Here is a 15,904-nt window from a genome sequence, read left to right as displayed (position 1 = left end):
TTTCGGTTACAAGGTGAAAAAATGAAAATAAAATTTAATAGATACTTTTCAAATTACAAATCAAAGAAAAAGTAAATAATTTCAATAGTTTATATATTTACTGTTAAGTTTAAGTCCCCAACATTAAAAGGGAAAAACAACACAGTATAAAACTGTCGATAGGTTGTTTTTTTTCTCCACTGGTTGAAGACAATAATTCAACTGTACTTATTATCAAGAAGTAAAATTAAATTAGATAATAAAATTGCCATTTTTATATTCTAACTTTTCCTGTTAAACTATAGTCATTTTCTCATGTCTGTTCTGCCCATTTCTCAAATTCATGTGAGGTGACGCTCAATGAATATTGCAAAAATCTTTTTTGTTTTGTTTATAAGAGTGTAAAAGCTTCCCTCTTCATGGGAAAATGTTAATCAGCTTAAAATGATTTATGTGTGCCCAGAAGTTTCATGTTTCACACCAAGGTATTTCTGCACCAAAATACTCTACTGTTCCTTTAAGTGACATCATCAATAGGAAATTACATCATTTAAGAGTTTGAGGAAGACAAATTAAAATGCTTTGTTTTGATTTTCTTTTAGAACATTTTGGCACATTTCTTTCAAAACCTTCTCTGTTAATCATAACTTATCCAGTTTGGTAAAAAAAACAATGGCTTTTCTCAGCAGTATCCCACAAACCCACATTTGTTGGCTAAAAAGCCACTGGAAACACAGTGACAGGGTGCTAAGAAACACTTACGTTTGGTGGCTAAGAAGCTGCTAGAAATGCTTCCAACGTTGCGCTAAAAACAACCGTCTTAGTTGTTTGTTGTACTTGAACAGTGGTCTGCAGCTTGGCAGGCATCGCCTATATGACATCTCTTCACCCCCCAATAACAAAGTCAGCTCATATATTATGACTCTGTAGAAAAGTTGATATGATACTTATGATATGTACAAATGTAACATATTCATTGCAGAACAGAACAATTTTAGTCTGGCGGCTGGGCTGACATGAGGGTTAGGTGTAACTGTAACTGTAATAGTAGGAGCAATAGAGGAAAATGGATGAAATAAAACTCCAGACGCTCGGTACAGTTTCATGTATTGTTTATCCTTGACTTGTGACATGCTCCAACAGCTGCTGCCACATTAACGTTAGGTTTTTTTTTCTCCAAGCTAATATTAATTTCGTTATGGTCTGAGCATGTGTTGTGCTGGTTTTTAAAGGGACTACATATGTATAGCAGACAGCTTGTGTTTCAAACTGGGGGTTTGAAAGATGTCGGCATTTACCAGGGATGGTTAATTAAAAGACACTATTGAATTGCATTATGGGAGAGTGTCAGGATCCCTCAGCCTCTGCTGCACAGACCTTGACATTTTTTTTTAAAACATGCCTTTCACAAGTCCAGTGACTTTGTGGGGTGTGTTAGAAAATCAGTGGCTTAGAAGAGAATTTTGAAGTGTTTCCCTGGCTCTACCGATTTGTGCATTTGGAATCATTCCTGTTCTCTCTGCCCTGCGTACTACATTTGATCATTCAAAGTATTATATGTACAACATGGTGCCCTCAAAAGAACAATTACAACAGCGAAAAAAGTGAATTGTCAAAAATTTACACATAAGATACTTTGCATTTAAAACATTTCTGAGAATAGAATGTTCAGCACCAACACAAACATGAATAAAAGTGGGTTGTTAACAAATAAATAATCGTGTTCCCTAACCCTAACCTCACACTGACCTCTGACTGCAGTCACAACCTCAAATTCACCCCTGCTGAGGTGGGGATGGCGTGCCGGGGGGGTAGACTTCCACGTCGTGGAGGTTACAGAGAGTTCACACTCTACCTGTCGTCATGGCGACGGCTGCTTGAGGAGACAGGAAGTAAACAACAGTGTCTGATCAGTCTGTTCACTCGTTTTTTTCACTGACTGAAGAAATCAGGAGACAATTAACAAGAAGAAATAAAGGATGAAACAGGGAGTTTAAATTCCAACAATCTGAGTCAGAACTTAGTAAAAATGTACAAATAATCCTGTTCCTGGACTCTGTCCTGTCCTCACACTTTCTTGCCCCTGGCTGGTTTCTCTCACTCTTTGACCTCTTTACCTCTTCCCATCATCTCACCCTCACTTCCAGGGTCAGGCAGACGTCATGCTACATGAGATGTGTATAAGTAAGTATGTCTGTGCACCACTGCCTTATAAGCGAAGGACGTTGCTGTGCATTCTGCAACGTTCTCTGCCCAACAGATGCTCATGTAATGAAAAATACCAAAGCTGTGCTCACTGATCTGATCTGATCTCATTTTCTTCAGCTCACATGCAACTTGAAAACACAGACTGAGTCCTGCCCCCTTTCAGACTTAAGTCTCAAAAAAGACTGCACTTGATCGACTCTTGTGTGATCAATTTCAACAACTGAAACAAATTTAAGCAGCTTTAGAAGAGGTGGATTACAGGTCTGATACCTTTGATTACACTGGCTTGTTCACATGCTCATCATATTGTATCAAATTTTACATTTGCTGTTTTACTGGGCTTATTTTTGACCTCAGTAGAAAACACTGATAACAACAATACTAGTTACGAACAAAACAACAATAATGGTGATGCATTTTTTTTCTCCAGTAAACATATGTATTTAATACATTTTAAATATCAGTTAGGGTTGCAACAGTGTGAGATAACCACAATACCATCTCAGAAACGGTTTCACAGTATCACATTATTACAGAATTGATATTATTTTCAGTCAGAATGACTCCTAAAAGAATGAAAACAGAAGGCTAGTCATTGGTTGAACACTTGTTTTATTACCATTATTAAAACCTGAAACCATTTTGTTAATGGAAGTATTGTAAAAAGTCTCCCTTTTGAAAATAATTAAGAGAAAGGGGAGATTCTCCGTCCAGTTGGATTTTTTTTTTCAATATCGTCGATCAGCAAATATACACTGTACAATAACCATCAGCTTTTATATCATTGTATACCTTAAAACCGGTATATAGCTGCAACCCTAATCTCAGAAAACATTTTATCTGTACAAACACTGAATAATCCATGGAATGTATGATTATTAGGTTCCAAATTAACAAAACATGTGGGTAACAAAATTATTTTTAGGATAAATTATATTCTAACTTAAATATATAAAACCGTTGTAACAAAACCAAGCAGTCATATAATAAGATACATAATTTATTCCTGTTTATTCCTGACAACGTATAAGTGCTAAACATTTCATATTTAAACATTAAATATTTATTTACTACCAGTTAATATATATGTTTTATCTGTATCAACACTTGTTACCAGTATTTTTTTAGATTTCTATTTTGACTGTATCAATCAAGTATCCTATTAAGGCTGTTGTTTCTATAACGATATTTCTTAATTTGGGGGGAAATGTATCACACATATTGCTGATCACAGTGAGTTATGTTTAAAACAGCAACACAAGTTGTTTACTACATTCAACAGACATAAATACTTTAAATAGAAATATATAGAAATGCTGGCACAGTGATCAAGGTTCATTACTCCACCTGCTCTGGGACTGTCCAGCTGTTAAAACACTCTGGTTACAAGTGATATCCCTTATGTCAGAGTTTTCAGTGTTAATTTCCCATTTTGTCTCAAAGCCTGCTGCTAAGCCTGAAACCAGACAACAGTGTTAGAGTCACTGTTGACCAGCTCGGGACATATGGCTGTCTATCTACTAAAATACTTAAACTTTAAAATTGGAAGCAGCCTGCTTCTCTAGGGATTTGTGGCTGGAGGAATGCCTGGACTTGCTGAAAATGGTTTGATAAGGATCTGGAAGACTACTGGGACACTGTCTGGACATTCCTGAAATAGTAGCTTGCTCCCAATTGAGAAGGCTTGGATATAAGAATGTACAAGATCTTTATTTGTTATCTATTGTTTTGTTATGCAGTGTTTTCTTTTTATTTTCCTTGTTAAATGTGTCTTATAGTTTATGGCTATATATTTTTTTCTTTTTCTCCATTATACATAACTTTAACTATATCTCATAGTTTTCTTCAGTAGATGGATTTTGCTCAAACTCCATTTTTGGCCCCAGTAATGACACATCCCATTGGAGCTGTTGTTATGTCTATGCTCTAGTAAACATACAGTATTTTGGTATTTTTCCCAGTAGACATGTATTCTGTGCAACACTCATTCCTCCGGGGTGCACCACAGATCCCCACAGGAAGTCAGTCCTGCCTGTGACCATCAAACTTTTCAACTCCTCCCTCAGTGTCAGACACAATCAGTTAATAGACTGGCGCTTTGACTTTTTTCTCCTGTCAGCGGCTATTTAATTATCATTTATCTTTTCAACTGTGCAATACTGATTTAACAGTACAATAATTACGTGTAACACTGTCTTATTAACATATGATGCATGTATTTGTACAAATTTCTTATTCTTATTTCCATTTCTTTGACACATTTTTTTTTCAATATAATAATCCCATCTTTTGATCACAGTGATCTTACTGCCTGCAGCAACTCTGCTCTGTTCCTCTCTCTAACTGGGCTCTGTCTGTCTGGCTGATCTTTTGACCTCTGACCCCGTGCCTTGTCTCTGCCAGGATAACCAGCAGGGTTAACCTTGGCTCTGCAGCCTGCAGTCCCACTCCGACTCCCAGCTGTCAGTAAAAAAGCCTTCAGAGAATCACTTTTCTACCCAAATTCCCAGCAGCACATTTCAGCTGGCTCCAGATCTGCTGCTGCACTGCACCACTCATACACTGCACTGCCGAAGATGGCGTGATCGATCTGAATGACGCTGCTAAATGTTCGTGCTCCATCAGTCAAATGTTTTTTTCTGTCGTCAGTATCTTGGTGAAGGACTGGACAAGGTCACATCTCTGCATGGAAGGATGAGAAACACAAAATTGTCACATGTGTCCTTGAGGCGAAGGCTGACCAGCTGTCTCCTATATTATGTACTGACAGACACTATCATCACGTCCCAAAATGTAAAATTGTTTGTGATTCTGACAGAATTTTTCACCTCTTCATCCCTGTAAAAGTTCCTAACATGAGACAGATCTGAGAGGGAATATCATAATCTATGTCAACACTTGGGCCATCACCTGTGATGAGAGCTCACAAGTAGACATTGTGTCATTTCAAGAGGGTCTGCAGCCAAAAAGGTTTTAGAATAACAGCACTTAACAGGCAAATAAGGAGAAAAACATGCTTTGCAAGAAAAGAAAAAAGAATAAGACACATTTGTTTTGTTAACCAGCTCTTTACTGGAAAGTGAAGCGTAGGACCTGTTCTCAAGTTATCACATGATTAATCACATAAGTGCTCAGAGAAGAATACCAAGACATTTATATTCTTTAGAATAATCTTGACCTTGTTATTCTGCAAAAATAAATATGACTTAACTGTCTGAAAAAAGTAAACTTTGTTGTGTTTGAAATCTTTGATAATTCCAGTTGTGTTAAACATATTAAAATAAACTTGTACAGCACCTTTCTAGTCTTCCAACTAAAGCACTTTCACACTGCATGTCACATTCACACACTGGTGGCCAAGGCTACTGTACAGAGTGCCACCTGCTGCTCGGTGGCCATTCACAAACTGATGGAACAGCCATTGGGGGCACTCTGGGGTTCAGTATCTTGCCCAGAGATACCTTGACATGTGAACTGGAGGAGCCGGGGACTGAACTGCTGATCTTGCAATTGGTGGACAACCTGCTCTGTCTTCTGAGCCACAGCCTCCCCAAACACTTCCAGAGTCGGAAAGAAATTCTGCTGCGGTTAGAAGGAGTGCATCAGAGAAAATACATAATGAAGAGAATTTTATGCCAAAATACCAGACAAAGAATATGCATATTAAGTGACTGCAAACACAATCAACTTTATTCTTGCTGTTCTGCCTCTGACAGATTATTAAAAGAAACAACAAAACAAATAAAGACTGTTGTGTGACATTCCGTCAAATGTACATTTAGTGATACACAGCTCAGTCACCAGAAGAAAACGCTGGCATTGTACGTTTCTGCTAACCACAAATGCATTACATTTGTCTGTTTGATACTTATCATATACAGTAAGTGTTTCTAAAGTGACGTAGTATATGAGCTGACTTTATCCTTGGGAGGTTGAGGGTATGGTGGATGGTGTGTCATCAAGGCGAGATGCCTGCCAAGCTGCAGACCACTGTTCAGATCAACAAAAAAACCTATTGCTATTTAGTGAGTTGTAGCTGCATTTCAAGGGATTTTTTTAGCCACCAAATGTGGGTGTTTTGTAGCAACCCATTTCTGTTTCTCCAGTGGGGACAGTAGCACAAAAAGCTTTTTTTCCCCCTTTTTTTTTGCAAACACATCACTGCTTTTTCAAGCAGGGTTTGTGTCCCCAAAACTGGGAAATTTAAGCCAAAACACAATCTTTTCCTAACCATAACCAAATGGTTTTTGTGCCTAAACCAAACCACAGGTTAACCACAGTGTTGTTGAAAAGTAAAGTTTCAATGTATGTGCTACATAATAATGTGTAAATGTACTATATCTGTGGTTTGCAGAAACATAAAATTCCAACAGGGGTTGAAGACACAAGCAAGCTACTTTTAAAGGGTGTCTCGTGATATTTTGGGCTTTTGCTATTCTCTACTAATCCCACAATATCTGTAGTTCATTTTGTTTCAGTCCTACATACACCACACTGCTGCCACAAACTCACTAGAGCACCAAACTGGTAAAAAATCTGCTACTGCTGATTGTGCAACATTTGTTAAAAACTACAGCGACCAACTGATTTAGGAAAACGCTTAGCCTTTAAAAACTACATATTAAAAAGGTTATTTTTTTAAAAATGTTTTTTAAGGAGATTTATGTATTCATTGTAACCAATGGCTGAAAGCTACAAACTGTGTAGGAAAGTCAAAAGTCAGGCATATTGGTGGTTCTGTTTTTTTAATGTGATTGCCAGTAAGAAAAATATAGAATGCCAGCCTGTAATATAAGTCAAAAGAAATATGATGAATAGCTTTAATTCTTTATATATAAGGGTCCTGATCTTGGTGTCAGAATCAGAGACTGGCATGAGCTCTACCGTCTGTTGTGTTCACACAGCAGTTAGTTTACAGAAAACATATTGCTGTCCTGTGAACCATTTATCCCCCAAGTGTAAGCTTGTCACGAGTTAAGAGAAACAGCCCTGCTTTCAGCTTTGGGACATTTGTCAGATCCCAGTGGCTTTGTAATGTTTTATTTACATGAAGGAATCAACCCATTAATGCTCACCCCCTTCACTTTATTTGATACACTACATGCCTTTCTCTGGACAGTGAAGCCATAATATTCTCATACTTGTGCTTTTGTGCTCACCACCACTGAGTGAATCACTGATACATTAACATGCAATGGGCTTGTATGTAGCAGTTAATGTTTCTCTACAGTGATATTGTTTGCAGTTTGATGGGATTTTTATGTTTGTATTGTGCTATGGATTTCATGATGGCTGTATATAATGTAGGTAATGAGCCCATACAGTTATACTCACAGTTAATAATGACTAAATTACACAGTTTGGATGGGAAGTCGTCACTTCATTTCTGACCTGTTAAAGGTCAAATAATATCATGAAAATGAACTAGTCTTTAAAATATTATAGTGTTTTTTTAATCATTATGCTGCTAATATTACATAACAGAATTGTTAAACTGAACAGGCTGAAGGGGAGGCTGCAGTTCACCTGTCAGACAGCAGGTGTCGCCTTGCATGTGTTTGTGTGTGTGTCTGCTGAGGTTTTGTTCTCCTTTGCTGGCACAATCAGCGCAGGTGGGCATGTGTGAGAGTGAGTAAGTATGTATATGTGTGCACGTGTGTTTGTGTGTGTGTGCATATATACACAGACACATTCTATGTATCATTATTGTTATCTGAATTGTCTATACATTTATTTTAATATGTTGCTTATTCTGCACACACGACATCTATTACATGTCTGTCCATCCTGAAAGAGGGATTGCTTCTTTGCTGTTCCTCCTGAGCTTTCTTACATATTAATCCTTCTAAACGGTTTCTTGAGTTCTTGAGTTTCTTCTTATCCAAAGCGAGGGTCTAAGGACAGACAATGTCATATCATGTACAGATTTTAAAGCTCCTTGAGGCAAATTGTGATTTAAGCTATCAGGTTATATAAATAAAATTGACTTGGCTTGATGGTACATTATGCTGCATGCTTTTGAGTCTAACAACAGCACTGAATTTGTTCTTGCATGACATAATAACACTGGCGTTTGGGATGTGACTTTTGATGTCAGACACAGACGAAAGAAGCTGTCCTTTCACATCGGCATAATATGCAGCCGGTCACCGTCGTTATGTAATGGTACATCACGAGAAAAGAGGCAGGACAAGAACATAGGTTTAGGGGGCAAAAGTCCGAGTAGGGTGGGTGGCCAGGAGTGGTGGTGTATGGGTCCAACAACCATCGTCTTTAATGGTGCATTCGTTTTGTACTCGGAGGTCGGAAATTCCCAGTTCCCAGTCGGAAGTTTAAACTCGAACGCACACTGCGATCGAATTTCCAACTCGGAAACTCGGAGCAACCGCATCAACCCCGACTTACGAATTCAAGATGGCTGCTGGTCACATACATAGTGAGTAAACACTCTGCTAAAGTACTGTTTATAGCAATTTTATCTTATTTGTTTTACATTAGGTCAGCCTCATCTGTGGCTGTCATCAGTTGGAGTGCATGATGGTTTTGAAGCTGTCTATACTCCAAAAGTGCAAGGCAACAAAGGCTTTCTTGCGGACGTCCGACTTGTCCACCGTCGTCAACTAGAATGCAAAAACTGTTGACAACTCAGAGGTGACGTCATTCCCACCTCCGACTTCCGACCTCCGAGTACAAAACGAAAGCAGCATAACCCAGGAGGCCAACAAACATCAATTTGCAGTGTTATACCGATGTAGTATGTTTATTTTGAAAGAAACTCTATGTAAACTGTACATTTCCTGTGAAAATGGAAGTGTATTCTCAAAACACAAAGTTTTTGCTATGTGGTTCTATAGTGTAGAGGTTATCACATCTGCTTTACACGCAGAAGGTCCTGGGTTCGAAACCCAGTGGAACCAGTTCTTTGGTGGATAGTTGTGGTTCAGAGATAGAGCTGAGATAAATGGTTGTTGTTCGGAGATAGAGCGAACACACTGTAGAGAGATTGTTCACCAATCGGAAGCCAATACTTTGATTTCAGGCTCCTCCATCCTACATGTCTAAGTATCCTTGCGGAAGATACTGAAACCAAAATTGCTCCGGTTGTTCCATTTGGTGTGTAAGTGTGTTTAAAACTAAGTAGCAGGTGGCACCTTGTATGGTACCCTCGGCCACCAGTGTATGAGTGTGTGTGTGTAAAAAGTGCCTTGAGTGGTCGGATAATTAGTAAGGAGGCTATACAAGTGTAGGTCCATGTAACAGGCTGAAGTTTACACGGCATGCGAGAGTGTCAACTATTAATGCACCCAGGGTACCTTGCATGTCAGATGTCAGATGTTCATGACCAAACATCAATATGCGACGAGGTTGGAATGAGAATGTGTTGGTCTCCTGGATCAAAGTCTTGTTTTGTTTGACCCATACACCTCCCCTTCTTCCTTCCACCCGATGATCACTTTCCGCTCTTTATACAATGTGTTGCTCTCAATGTTGAGCACTGCTGCAGAGGGGTTTATATTGGACTTAGCTGAAAGCCTGGTGTGTCTCATTAAGGTGCTAAAGGGTGCCTTTGACATGGACACCACATTCTGAGGAGCGTGACAAAGTGTCAGTATTTGACAACCTGAGAATTAGAACAGGCAGCTCCCATAAAAAGGACACATGCCAAGAGAAATCTTTCAGTCTGTGCCAAACTTGCTTAAATTTAGCTTTTCATGATTAAATGATGTTACTACAGCAAACATACACCATCTATCTCTCTCTGTCTGATTGTGTATGTGTGTCGGCTGTGTTCATTACCACATGGTACGCACACATTTTTGATTTACCACTTTGGAAAAGCACCAAACTGTAAGACAGGAGAAAGAGTTAGAGAGACAGAAAAGTCTAATTAGTAAGTATTGTAGAGAGAGAGAGGGAGCTGAGGAGGAGGTTCCTCCCTAACGAGGTCTCATCCAGTGATTAATGTGTGAGAGTGTCTCTGAAATATTGATGAGCGTGTAATGAAGCAGAGCAGACAGACTCCATCGGAACACTGAGCAAAGAAAGACACAGACACATGGGTATGTATGTGTTTGTATGTGGATGACCTTTGACCTTCTCTTGCTTAGGAAGTAAAGAAAATTACATGGCCAAAAGTTTGTGGACAGTTGGACAATGAACATGCAATTATGACATCATGAGCTGCTATAACAGCCTCCACTCTTCTGGTTCCAGGTTTTCCAGCACATGTTAAGCCTGCTGCAGAGATTCTCTTTCATTCAGACACAAGCGCATCAGTAAGGTCCAACAATGGTGTTCACACTGATCAGGTCTGGCTCACAGTCAGTGTTTCAGTTCATCTTAATTTTGTTGGATCGGGCTGAGGTCTCTTAAGGTCTCTCTCTTAAAGTGTGTCATGAGATTAAATATCTCGGTCATTATATTGTCAATGATTTATCTGATGATAGAGATTTCTGCAGACAGTGTCGCAAGTTGTATGCACCAGCTAATATGCTTGCTCGCAAATTTAGCATGTGTTCAGTTGATGAAAAGATTTTGCACTCTTTCCTGCTTTAAGTTCAATTTCAATTTGTAGTATGTTTATTTTGAAAGAAACTCTACGCAAACACCATATGGTTCCATAGTGTAGAGGTTATCACGTCTGCTTTACACGCAGAAGGTCCTGGGTTCGAAACCCAGTGGAACCAGTACTTTGGTGGCTGGCTGAGGTGCAGCAGGTAGTGGGAAGATCAGTGGTTCGATCCCTGGCTCATCCGGTCTGCATGTCAAAGGATCCTTGATCCTGATGATGCTTCCATTGGTGTGTGAGTGTGTTAAAAACTGAGTAGCAGGTGGCACCTTGGATGCTAGCCTCATGTATGAATGTGAATGTGACTTGTAAAAGCGTTTCGACTAGAAAGGCGCTATACAAATTTCATATTAAGTTTACCATTTAATATGAAATCTTACATATCGATATATGTGCAGGCTCTCTATCTCAGAGAATAGTATCATCCAGAACTTAGCCAACCCCGAGTTGAGCTCAGTTAGGTTTTCATCTAGCCACTGGCTCTCCAGCTTGTTTGTGGGTGCATTTTATTGAATTTTGCTCATTTTTATGAATTTTTATAATGACGTGTTAGAAAGTTAGAAGAACACTATCTATAACTATACAATGATATTTGTATGAAAACACAGAGGTGTATTAACTTGGTAGATATAGTGGGTTTTATTTTTATACCATTGGCAAGGTTCATCCAGCTCAGTTACCAGAAAAAAATGCTGACATTGTACATTTCTGCAAACCACAAATACATATCATATCAGTGTTTCTAAAGTGATGAAGTATATAAGCTGATTTTGTCATCAGGAGGTGGAGGGGAAGGTTGATGGTTTGACATCTATAGATGAGATGCCTGTCGAGCTGCAGACTGCTGTTCCAGACCAACAAAGTTTTTAAGTATCCTATCACTGTTTTCTTTTTTCGTTGAGGATAGTGCCATGAAAAAGTGGTTGTGTTTTTACAGAGGTTTTTTTTTTTTTTTTTTTACCTCAGTCATGATCTTTTCCTAACCATAACTAAGTGTTTTTGTGCCCGAACCTAAGCACATGTTCATCACAGCATTATTGAAATGTAAAAGAAGTTTCAGTGAACCTGTGGTTTTCATATAATGTACAATGCTAACATTTTTTTCTGGCAATTGGGTTGGTTCATCTTCAGTACTTAAGATTGGTTGTGCAGTGCGGGGTAAAGATTGAAAGATGTTAACGCTGTTATTTTTACTTTCTAATCCAATATTGAAGCCTGGCACTTTGTGAAATTACACAGTACATGAGAACCAGTGGTGGAAGAAGTACTCAGATATTTCACTGAAGTAAAAGTAATATCTCAGTGTATAAACACTCTGTTTCAAATTAAAGTCAGATCAGATTGAAGATCATTTTTAAATCGATCTGGATCTCTTAGAAATCACGTTTTATTTTTTGATCAATTCATTTCTCATCTTATTGTTTCTAGCAGCTTAACATATGCATACATAGAAGGACTACATGAGATGCCCTCCTCTTGTATGAATCTAAATAGAAATGTGTGCCAGATACTGATAGTAGCTTTGCACAATGCTACAAGTACAGTGTGTTGTACCATTAAGATTTTCCTTCATTGGAACCAAGGCGCAAATATCAAAATCCACCCCAAACCAAAAGTACACACAGAAGTCTACATACAGTACATATGCCTACTGCTCATGTATTGTGCAACAGTTTATATTGATACTTAATTATATTAATACAAATGTAATTAGTGATGTCATGGTGACAGATGTAGAATGACTGAGAGATTCAGGATGTCCTGGAAGTGATGTCGGAAAGCAGAAATACTGTTCAGCACTATAGCAGAACGCTGCAGGCTGGGGCAGGATGACAGTGTAATAACTAAAATAGCAGCTCTCTGAAAAGTTTGTAGATGATGATGTCCATTCAGGTTCCCCATAGCAGACTTCCACTGACATTTTTTGTTTATTTATATTAATATTCATATTTTTTTATTTACCAAAATTAACTTACCCTTTGTTTCCCTGGGCCTGTGCCCGGTAGGCCCTATCAGTAATCCATCTATGATTGCTTTTACATTTTTGTTAATTTTCCCTCACATAATAAAGCTACACAATGTAAGCTTAGGCTTTACTCAAAATAGTAAAGCAATTGAAATGTGTTTAACAGAAGGTTACCTATTGTAGTAGGTACAACGGTCTTATTGTATCATAATCTGTCTATGTTTACAAGTGACGTTTCCAGACACCAAATTAATTTAAAGCTATGTTATACAACTTAAGAATTCGCAGAGATAGTAATATGATCATATTAAAATAGGGCCAGAGCCAAGATTTTAGAAGTACTGAATTCAAGTCCCCAGAAAATTATGACTAGAAACAAAAAAGGCCTCTAAATTTTGGGAGGGATTTTAAAATATTCTTTTTTTAAACATTTCTTAAAAAAAAGTTGGTGGTATACCGTAAAATACTGTAATATGTATTTCCATTTTTGATTTTACTTTCCAACATGAGGGTTTAAATGTTAAATATGTTATGTATTTATTTACGTATTTATTTTTAATTCTTTAAAAAGAAGCAATTCTTAGACTATTTCTCCTGAAAACATTTTCCAACCCAATAATAATAATTGATAAACAATAATACAATGGATAATTGATTTGTGACCTAGAACTAGTTAAATTATTATTAAATATTTCATTTTATATATATATTTAATATTCTGTAGTATAAAATACTAGAGCCAGAAAATAAAATATACATTACATTTAAGTTTTTGATTATGTGGGCATAATTTACACCACCCCCAGTCAGTTTCTTCAGCTCTGGTGCTTTTATTGTAAATTGCTTCGCTTTCCTTTTTTTATATTACAAAGAATATTGTTTATTTTGTAAATCTATTTTAATTATGTGTTTATATGGATTTATTGTTTCTTGTTTCATTTCAATAGCCTATGCTTTTTGCAAAGTACTTTGTAATGTCAATTTGGAAAGCAGTTAGTTTCTATGAATTTGTTATTATTATTATTATTATTATTATTATTATTATTATTATCAATAATAATAATAATGATAATACTAATGGCAGGTAATTTGCACAGAGGGAAAAAAGTGCCATATTTAAGCCTGTTACCCTTTCTAAAAAATAAACAGTATTCACAATGTCAAAGATATACATAAGAAAAAAAAAAATAATAACAGACACAAACAGAGGCTACAGTGTTCTGAGGCCCTCTGAGGAAGATATCATTTTAATCAAATAAGTTCTACCTTTTAGGTCCCCTATATTTGATTAAACATAGACATTTGCCAGATGTTGGGGAAGGTGAAAATTAGATTACAGTGAGAAGAGGTTTGAGCCTGAATACTAACCTTCAATACTGCACTGAGTTCACCTCTGAAACATCCTCTTTTAAAGAAAAGGTATTTGTTTCCTCTGCTTGGTGACAAAAATCAGTGACAGTGTTCCCAGCTCCTCTGTCCTCTCTGATCACCTCCACTCTGACCTTTGACCTCTCATACTTGTGGCTGTTTACTGTTGAAGTGTCTCTGGGTCAGAGAGTCAGCTGACTGACTGCAGCGTCAAAACATGAATAAAGATGTTTTCTGTCCTCAACCAGCAGGTGGCGCACAGCAAAAAGGCCTGGAGGCAGCTCACGGGTTGGATATTACAAATTCAAGCATCTGAGGGGATGTGATGTGTAATATAGCTGAGAGAAATAATAATAATTATAGTAATAATGTGTTTTTATTCTCAGTACCTCACCAAAAAGTAAGCAGTTTAAGCTGATGTGACTGCACTCCAATTTGCAGAGGACAGTGAGGACAAACCGGGCTGTAGGACTGATTCACTTTATTTACATGTTGAGTGATGTAAATAAAGTATAATAGTAATAATATATTGACTCTCGAACATGTCAGCAATTTTGCCTCTAACTTATTTTACAATATAATTAAATGATGTAATAACTTCCTAATTTCCTAATAATAAAATCTACGGACTGATAAAGTAATACCATTTTTCTGTTAATGTAATTCTGTATTAGAATGTGTGAATCATTATTATATTTCCCAAAATGATAATACATTTAAAACATGCTGTCTTGCTGAAACGTATTATTTTACTTGTAATTATTATTATTGATGAATGATTCCATTCGGTTTTTAAGGCACAAAACTGTATTTATCTCTAATGTCTGATTTATTCAATAAGCTGAAATGATATTACAGCCATTCCAGCTCATCGCAGTCCTCCTGGGAAGACTAAAAATAACACATTTTAACGGTAAGCAGTTCAATAAAATTGAAATTGCATTCACAAAATTAATAAGAATAAAATTTAAAATAAAAGTAATAAGGTTTTAATTTCTGTTTGCTCAGAATGTCAGAGCCTTATTTGTGAAGATTTATAAAAGGCTGGAGGTGAAATAATTTTAAGGTTTCTGCGATATAAACTGAAAGGTACGCAGCAATGCATGAATATTTTAGATTAAGGTTATGGTTTGTCATATAGAAACTAAGCTTGGCATAAAATAAAAAAGATTTATTATTAACACTGTATAATAAGCATCATTGATAAACAGTAAACTGATAGTCAATTAAACTTTAGTTAATAGTTATTTTCCTGTCAACAAACATTTTTTTTACTAAATATTAGTTATACTATAATTTATGCTATTTTAACAGTTTATTGTTGCAAACATTCTAAAATTATTAAAAGTATTAAGCAATTTTTAACAGTGACCAAATGATTTTAAACATTAAAGAAATGGTTCATAAAACATCTACAAACAATTTTTTTAACACTTTACTAATGGTTAATAATTGCTTTGTAAATCATGTATAAACATTATTTGGATGGTTATTAAAATGCAACTGATGATAACGATGCCTTGTTCAAGGTGCAGGATGCATTATTAGAGAAAAGTAGTTAATTGTTGAGTCTCATCCCTGTGATGAAATATTGATGCTTTGTCTGGCGACTCTGATGACCAACCTATAGGTGGTTATTATGAGACTGATGTTGACAACACTTAATAACCGCTTATTAAATTGTTTAAAAAGGATACTGAATATTATTTGAATGGTAAATATAATGTTAAAATGAATAAACTATGCCTCTAAAGTCCCTCTGCATTTTGAATATTGTACCATTCTTTGTTAAAAACTAACATCTTATCTGTGGA

General features: G+C 36.8%; 2 non-coding genes across 2 annotated transcripts; both read left to right on the top strand.

The window, feature by feature from the left end:
- The first annotated feature begins 9,031 nt into the window (after positions 1-9,031).
- Positions 9,032-9,104, top strand: trnav-uac (transfer RNA valine (anticodon UAC)). Its single transcript has one exon. It is a non-coding gene; the product is annotated as a tRNA-Val (tRNA).
- Positions 9,105-10,801: 1,697 nt separating this feature from the next.
- trnav-uac (transfer RNA valine (anticodon UAC)) lies at positions 10,802-10,874 on the top strand. Its single transcript has one exon. It is a non-coding gene; the product is annotated as a tRNA-Val (tRNA).
- The last annotated feature ends 5,030 nt before the right edge of the window (positions 10,875-15,904 follow it).

The sequence above is a fragment of the Epinephelus lanceolatus genome, chromosome 18 (genome assembly GCF_041903045.1).
Source record: "Epinephelus lanceolatus isolate andai-2023 chromosome 18, ASM4190304v1, whole genome shotgun sequence".
NCBI lineage: Eukaryota > Metazoa > Chordata > Actinopteri > Perciformes > Serranidae > Epinephelus > Epinephelus lanceolatus.
The sequence above is the reverse complement of the archived record's forward strand: the minus strand, read 5'-3'. Positions and strand labels throughout refer to the sequence as shown.